The sequence below is a fragment of the Lolium rigidum genome, chromosome 3 (genome assembly GCF_022539505.1).
Source record: "Lolium rigidum isolate FL_2022 chromosome 3, APGP_CSIRO_Lrig_0.1, whole genome shotgun sequence".
Classification (NCBI taxonomy): Eukaryota; Viridiplantae; Streptophyta; class Magnoliopsida; order Poales; family Poaceae; genus Lolium; species Lolium rigidum.
In genome coordinates this window covers 319,387,584-319,394,236 of record NC_061510.1, presented here as the reverse complement: position 1 = coordinate 319,394,236, position 6,653 = coordinate 319,387,584, and positions in this window count along the sequence as shown.

The following is a 6,653-nucleotide window of genomic DNA, read 5'->3' as shown; positions in this document are numbered from 1 at the left end:
AACCTGACGTACGCACGATACGATACGATCGATTCCATTCTTGTGGCATGCGTTCCCTCGACACGATGTGCCGTGGAGCGATTCTGGGCCTCCCGTTTGACTGGAACTCGTGCGCTGCTTGGTCTATGCATGCCTCACGTGAGCGCATGTTCCGGTTAGGGATGGTTGGTTTGCCAGTACCTTCACCTAAAAAATCCTGATCACTCCCTCGAGGAGGCTGATGATGCTGACATTTTGAGGCAACGGACCCCACTGAAAAATCAAAAAAGACCATTGACAAAAAAATATACCACCTTCATAGTGGCGACACGGTCCCCAGGCGACATGTGGAAGATGCCGCCGTAGCATGTAGCTACCTAGGGTCGCCGTCAGGTGCCGTCGAGCCACGGTGGGCCTTGCCGCCCCTGCATGTGGCGGCAAGGTGACGTGGCAGGGTGCCGCCATGGCCCCTGGCGGCACATCCGTCCATCCCATAAAGGTTGCGGGGCGTCGGCATGTTTTCCTCCGGTACTGCTCGCTCCTTGTGTGTCACAGCTGGGCAGGAGTCACCGCTTCTCGGCGTGCAGTTGAGATTGGGAACTGAGGCCCCGTTAAACTGGATCGGCGCCGACGTGTCGAAGGCGAACTGGGAGTTCGCCGCATGGTCCTGCGAACAGGTGGAAGGCGTTTCCGGTCGCATCTAGGAACTTACCGAGCTCACCGACGAGGCCGGGGGAGCGACGCCGACAATCCTATCTTGCTTGACATAGAGCATGGCCTCGGCGAAGCCAAGCGGCAGGCCAACCTGGGCATTGTGAATGTTTAGGTGTAGATTGGAACGATGCTTAGAGCTCGCATCGGTTGCTTGTTATATAGGACCGTGAGGTCAATCAGATAAGACCAAATTGTTACAACTAGAAGGAGGGAACGAAGGGCGTCGATCATCTTTATACAACAGATAGATCAACGTTGTTACAACAGTCTAACTACCGTGTAGTATACGATATGTGGCGGTACAATATCTTGTACATTAACACCCCTCCTCAATCACAACCTTCTTAGGTTGAGATTGTGCTTGAATTTTTCAAGTTGTCGACTTGGCAATGCTTTAGTGAAGCCATCAGCCACCTGATCCCTTGAGGGGATAAACCTGATCTCAAGTTGTTTGCTTGACACTCGTTCCCTTACAAAGTGAAAGTCTATTTCAATATGCTTTGTCCTGGCATGAAAAATTGGATTTGCAGAAAGATATGTTGCTCCCATATTGTCACACCATAAGCAGGATGTTTGATTTCTTTGGATCCCAAGTTCTCCTAATAGAGATTCAATCCAAATAATTTCAGCTGTTGCATTTGCTAGGGACTTGTACTCAGCTTCTGTGCTTGACTTGGATACTGTTGCTTGCTTTCTAGCACTCCAGGAGATCAAGTTAGGTCCAAAATATACAGCAAAGCCTCCTGTAGATCTTCTATCATCTACACATCCTGCCCAATCAGCATCTAAAAAGGCACTCACCAAAGTGGAAGATGATTTTCTGAAAGTCAATCCAAGCCCCACTGTACCACTGACATACTTTAGTAATCTTTTGGCAGCCATCCAATGTGTAGTTGTGGGTGCATGAAGGAATTGACATACTTTGTTGACTGAGAAAGCAATGTCTGGCCTGGTGAGTGTCAAATATTGAAGAGCTCCAACTATACTTCTGTATCTTGTACTATCTTCTGGTCCAAGGGGTTCTCCTTCTGCAACTGAAAGTTTTTCTGACGCTGACAGTGGTGTTGGCAATGCTTTACATGATTTCTGTCCAACTCTGTCAAGAAAATCTCGAGCATATTTTTCTTGGGTTAGCACAATGCCTTGATTGAATGACTTTACTTCAATTCCCAAGAAATAATGCAAGTTACCAAGATCTTTTATCGCAAATGATGAACCAAGATCTTGAAGGAGAGAATTAATTGCCTTGTTGGAGGAGCCAGTAACAATAATATCATCAACATAGACTAACACAAATATGATGATACCTGACTTGTTGTATATGAATAGTGATGTATCCGCCTTGGACGCAAGGAACCCAAGTTCCTGCAATTTAGAGCTCAATTTTGAAAACCATGCTCTTGGTGCTTGTTTCAGCCCATAGAGTGATTTGTCAAGCTTGCACAGAAGATGAGGTGCCTTTGAATTCTCATAGCCAGGTGGTTGCTTCATATAGACCTTTTCTTCCAGAACACCATGGAGAAACGCATTCTTCACATCTAGTTGCCTTAGACCCCATCCTTTTGATACTGAAATGGATAACACAAGTCTAATAGTAGCAGCTTTAACAACAGGGCTAAAAGTGTCTTCATAGTCTATACCATATCGTTGCTTAAAACCTTTTGCTGCTAATCTAGCTTTGTATCTATCAATAGTTCCATCAGCTTTCCTTTTAATTCTATATACCCACTTGCAATCTATAATGTTGCTACCTCTTTTATATGGTACTAGGTGCCATGTTTTATTCTCTATTAAAGCCCTATACTCATCATCCATTGCCTTTTTCCAATTTGAATTTTCTAAGGCTAACTGCAAAGTGGCAGGTTCACTGGTTGAACAGGAGAGACCATACCGTACTGTACCATCCGTATAAATTTTCGGTTTGATGTTACCAGTTTTGGATCGAGTTTTGTAGATTGTTGGTGCAGGCTGGCGCACAGGAGCAGATTGCATAGAAGATCCACCGCCCAGATTCTCCTGCTGGGCATGCATGGATCCCGGGGAGGATCCTGTCGGCGACAGCGACGGGGACGCGCTTTTTGGGGCCCGCTGATCCTTCCCATCAGTCGATGCGCGTGGCGAGGACACGCTTTTCGGGTCCCGCTGGTCCCGCACGGTCTGATCACGCCGCGTGTCGCGGCCGGAGTCGCTGCGCGTGGGGGAGAATGATGGCGAGGGCGACGTGGCAGTTCGCGGCTGGGGCGCTGCCGATCGAGGAGGATGACCTCGCAGTCTCGAGGTTGATGCCCCCCATGCTGTCCGAGGCCGATCCGAGGCGAATCTGCCTCGTCAGATGTGCCACCACGATGCACACGCGATAACGTCCGCGTTTCTGCTCCGTTCTCCCTGATTTCTGTACTGTTTTGCATAGAATCTTCACCTGCATGCTGATGAGACTGCAGGGAATCCAAAAACACAGGTAATGCATAGTCATTAGCCAATAAATCAGTACAATTGTTGTCCCTTTCATGAGTGGATGTAGATGGATTTTGAAGATACTCCGGTAAGAAAAGAATTTCTTGGCGAAGTATGGATCCAGCATTGGGATGAAGTTTGGAGAAGGGGAACACTGTCTCATCAAATACAACATCTCGGGAAATGTAGACCCTACCAGATGTGACATCAAGGCATTTTACGCCTTTGTGCATGTTACTGTAACCAAGAAAGACACATTGCTTGGATCGATAGGCAAGTTTGTGTTGGTCATATGGCCGAAGATTTGGCCAACAGGCACAACCAAAAACACGAAGGGATGCATAATGTGGTTTCTTTTTTAGAAGACGTTCCATGGGTGTGTCATTATCAATAGTTTTGGAAGGCAGCATATTAATGAGATGGGCTGTGGTGAGAAAGGCTTCATCCCAAAATTTCAAGGGCATTGATGCATTTGCAAGGAGAGAAAGTCCTATTTCCACAATGTGGCGATGTTTACGCTCAGCTGAGCCATTTTGTTGATGTGTGTGTGGATAAGACACATGATGTTCAATGCCAACTTTTTGGAAGAAAGAATTTAGTTTTTAATATTCTCCTCCCCAATCAGATTGTAAAGCAAGAATTTTGGTGCCAAATTGTCTTTCAACGAGTTGTTGATAATTATGAAATATTTGGAACACATCAGACTTCTTTTTGAGAAGGTAAATCCAAACGAATTTGCTATAGTCATCAATAAAGCTTACATAATAGGTGTATTTTCCTACGGAGCTAGGAGCATGTCCCCACACATCGGAGTACACGAGTTGCAAGGGAGCAGTAGATACACTAGAGGATCTTTCATATGGTAATTTATGAATTTTAGCTCTTTGACACGAATCACAAACAGACTCTATGCTAGACTTTTCGGAATAAGGAAGCTCATGTTTGCTAAGAATTTGTTGAACAATACGAAAATAGGGATGTCTTAAACGACTATGCTACCTTGATGCTGAAGGCTTGGTAGCATTGACGACTTGTTTATTCTTGTTCCATGAAGATGAAGAGATCAACGGGTAAAGGCCTTGGACACATCTACCTTTAAGAAGAGTTCTCCCCATTGCTCGGTCCTTAACATAAAAGAACCAAGGATGAAACTCGATGTAAACATTGTTATCAAGAGTAAAACGATGTATGGAAACAAGATTTTTGGTGGCGTGTGGTACGTCAAGAACATTTTTTAGGTGCAAATTCTTAGAAGGGGTTTCAAAAATTGCATGACCGATATGGCTAATACTCATACCTTCTCCATTATTGGCCGTATGGATCTGATCACGACCATGGTATTTTTCCTTCATGGTGAGCTTGTTGAGCTCACCGGTGATGTGGTCGGTGGCACCGGTATCGCCGTACCGGTTGGTGTCCACGCCATTGGACGCCATGTTGGCGTTCTTTTCCTCCTCTTCTTCATCATCGGAGTAGCGGTGCCAGCACTTCCACGCCTCGTGCCCAGGCTTCCCGAGATTCTGACAGGTGACGCTGTCGCGGTCTCAGTTGCCGCCGCCCCTGCCGCCTCCACAACGACCTTGGCCGCCACCTCCTCCACACTGCTGGTGACGTCCACCGCCACCACGGCCGCCGTTGCCGTGACCGCCTCGGCATCCACCGTAGTGTCCACCACGTCCACGGGGTCCTCCACGACCGCGGGATGCAGCATTGACAGAGCCTCCAATGTCGGAGAGGAGCTCGATCCGATTGTCATATGAGACAACCTGGGCGTACAGCTCGCCCACGGTGAGATCTTCCCCACCGTTGACCCCAATGGCGGCGAAGAGGGGGTTGTAGGACTCATCGAGCCCAGCGAGAAGATACTCGACAAGTTCCTCTTCTTCGATCGGACGGGCCGCTGCTGCGAGCTCGTCGGCCAGTCCCTTCATCTTGCCGAAGAATTGCTCCGTGGTCATGCCTTCCTTCCTCGTCTTGGAGAGGGCAACACGCACGTTTGTGACCCGCGTCTTGGACTGGGTAGCGAACATTTTTTTGATCGCCACCCACACTTCTGCTGCCGTTTCCATGCCAATAATAGAAACAGAGATGTCAGGCGACAGGGAATTAAGAATGAACGACAGTACCTGCTGGTCTGTCGCCACCCACGCATCATAGGCGGGGTTGTCCTCCTTGGCCGACGTTCCATCCTTTTCGACGACGATGGCCTCGGACGGTGCCTTCGTTTTTGGATCGAGGAAGCTCATGAGTCTGGCTCCGCGAATTGGTGGAAGGACTTGGGATTGCCACATCAGGAAGTTGGATCTAGTCAGTTTCTCTCCTACGATCGATCCAGCTAGTGGGTTTGTCATGGCGGCGAAGGAGGAGGAAGATGGAGCTAGGCACATCGATGGGTTTAGGAAGATGGTGGCTCTAATACCATGTGAATGTTTAGGTGTATATTGGAACGATGCTTGGAGCTCGCATCGGTTGCGTGTTATATAGAACCGTGAGGTCAATTAGATAAGAACAGATTGTTACAACTAGAAGGAGGGAAAGAAGGGCGTCGATCATCTTTATACAACAGATAGATCGACGTTGTTACAACAGCCTAACTACCATGTAGTATACGATATGTGGCGGTACAATATCTTGTACATTAACAGGCATCGACTTTCGCCTGCATCTCCTAGGTCAATTAGGAGGCCACCATCAGCTATTGTTCGGTCACCACCGCGTCTTTCCTCTCCTTCGGATTTTTTGCGTCGACCATGTTGCTGCGCAGCCCAACGCCTTTGTCCTCCTGTGTCAACACCTTCCTTGGCTCCTGGGCCTTCGTTCACGGCTCGCAGTGACAGCACGCTTTGACATCGCGGGAGATGCCATCTCCATCGGGGTAGGGCTGCGGCTGGGACGGTGGGTGCAGTGGTTTGCTCGGATTTCATGGTGGCTATGGCTAGGGGGACATCTATCTTAGGGTTGGGCTGTTGGCGCCACGCAAATATGATTTTTTTGGGGTTTGTGAGCAGTTTCTGGCGGGAGCGTGAGTTGCTTTTAAGGCACTAGCGTGCATGCCATACATGAGGAACACCGGGCGCACGATGCGATCACGTAGACGCAAACGTGGCGCAGATCACTATGCGTCGGGCCGCTAGGTCTAGATGCAGACGTATTTTTTCTGGACGTGGATGGCTGGACGTGGATGCAGACGCATTTTTCGACCGTGTTGCGCTTGCGGCAGTACGCTCGTCAGTCGTGCTTGGTCGGCGGGAAAGCAGGCGTAAATTAGACTCGACTGGAGCATCAATTGATTTTCCTACTAGAACCTGTATAGAGCGGAGCGGAGCTCGACGAACATGGAATATGGGCATATGGCAGGTAGAGACACGTTTAAGTTAACTCGTGATCAATCGTAGGTTAATTAACCTGGGCAAGGCAAGGCCAGGCCACGCGCGGTTCCAAGTATCAAGGGACGGGAAGGGGACAAAAGGATCAGGTGCTGCACGCGTGGTGCCGGACATGGCCAA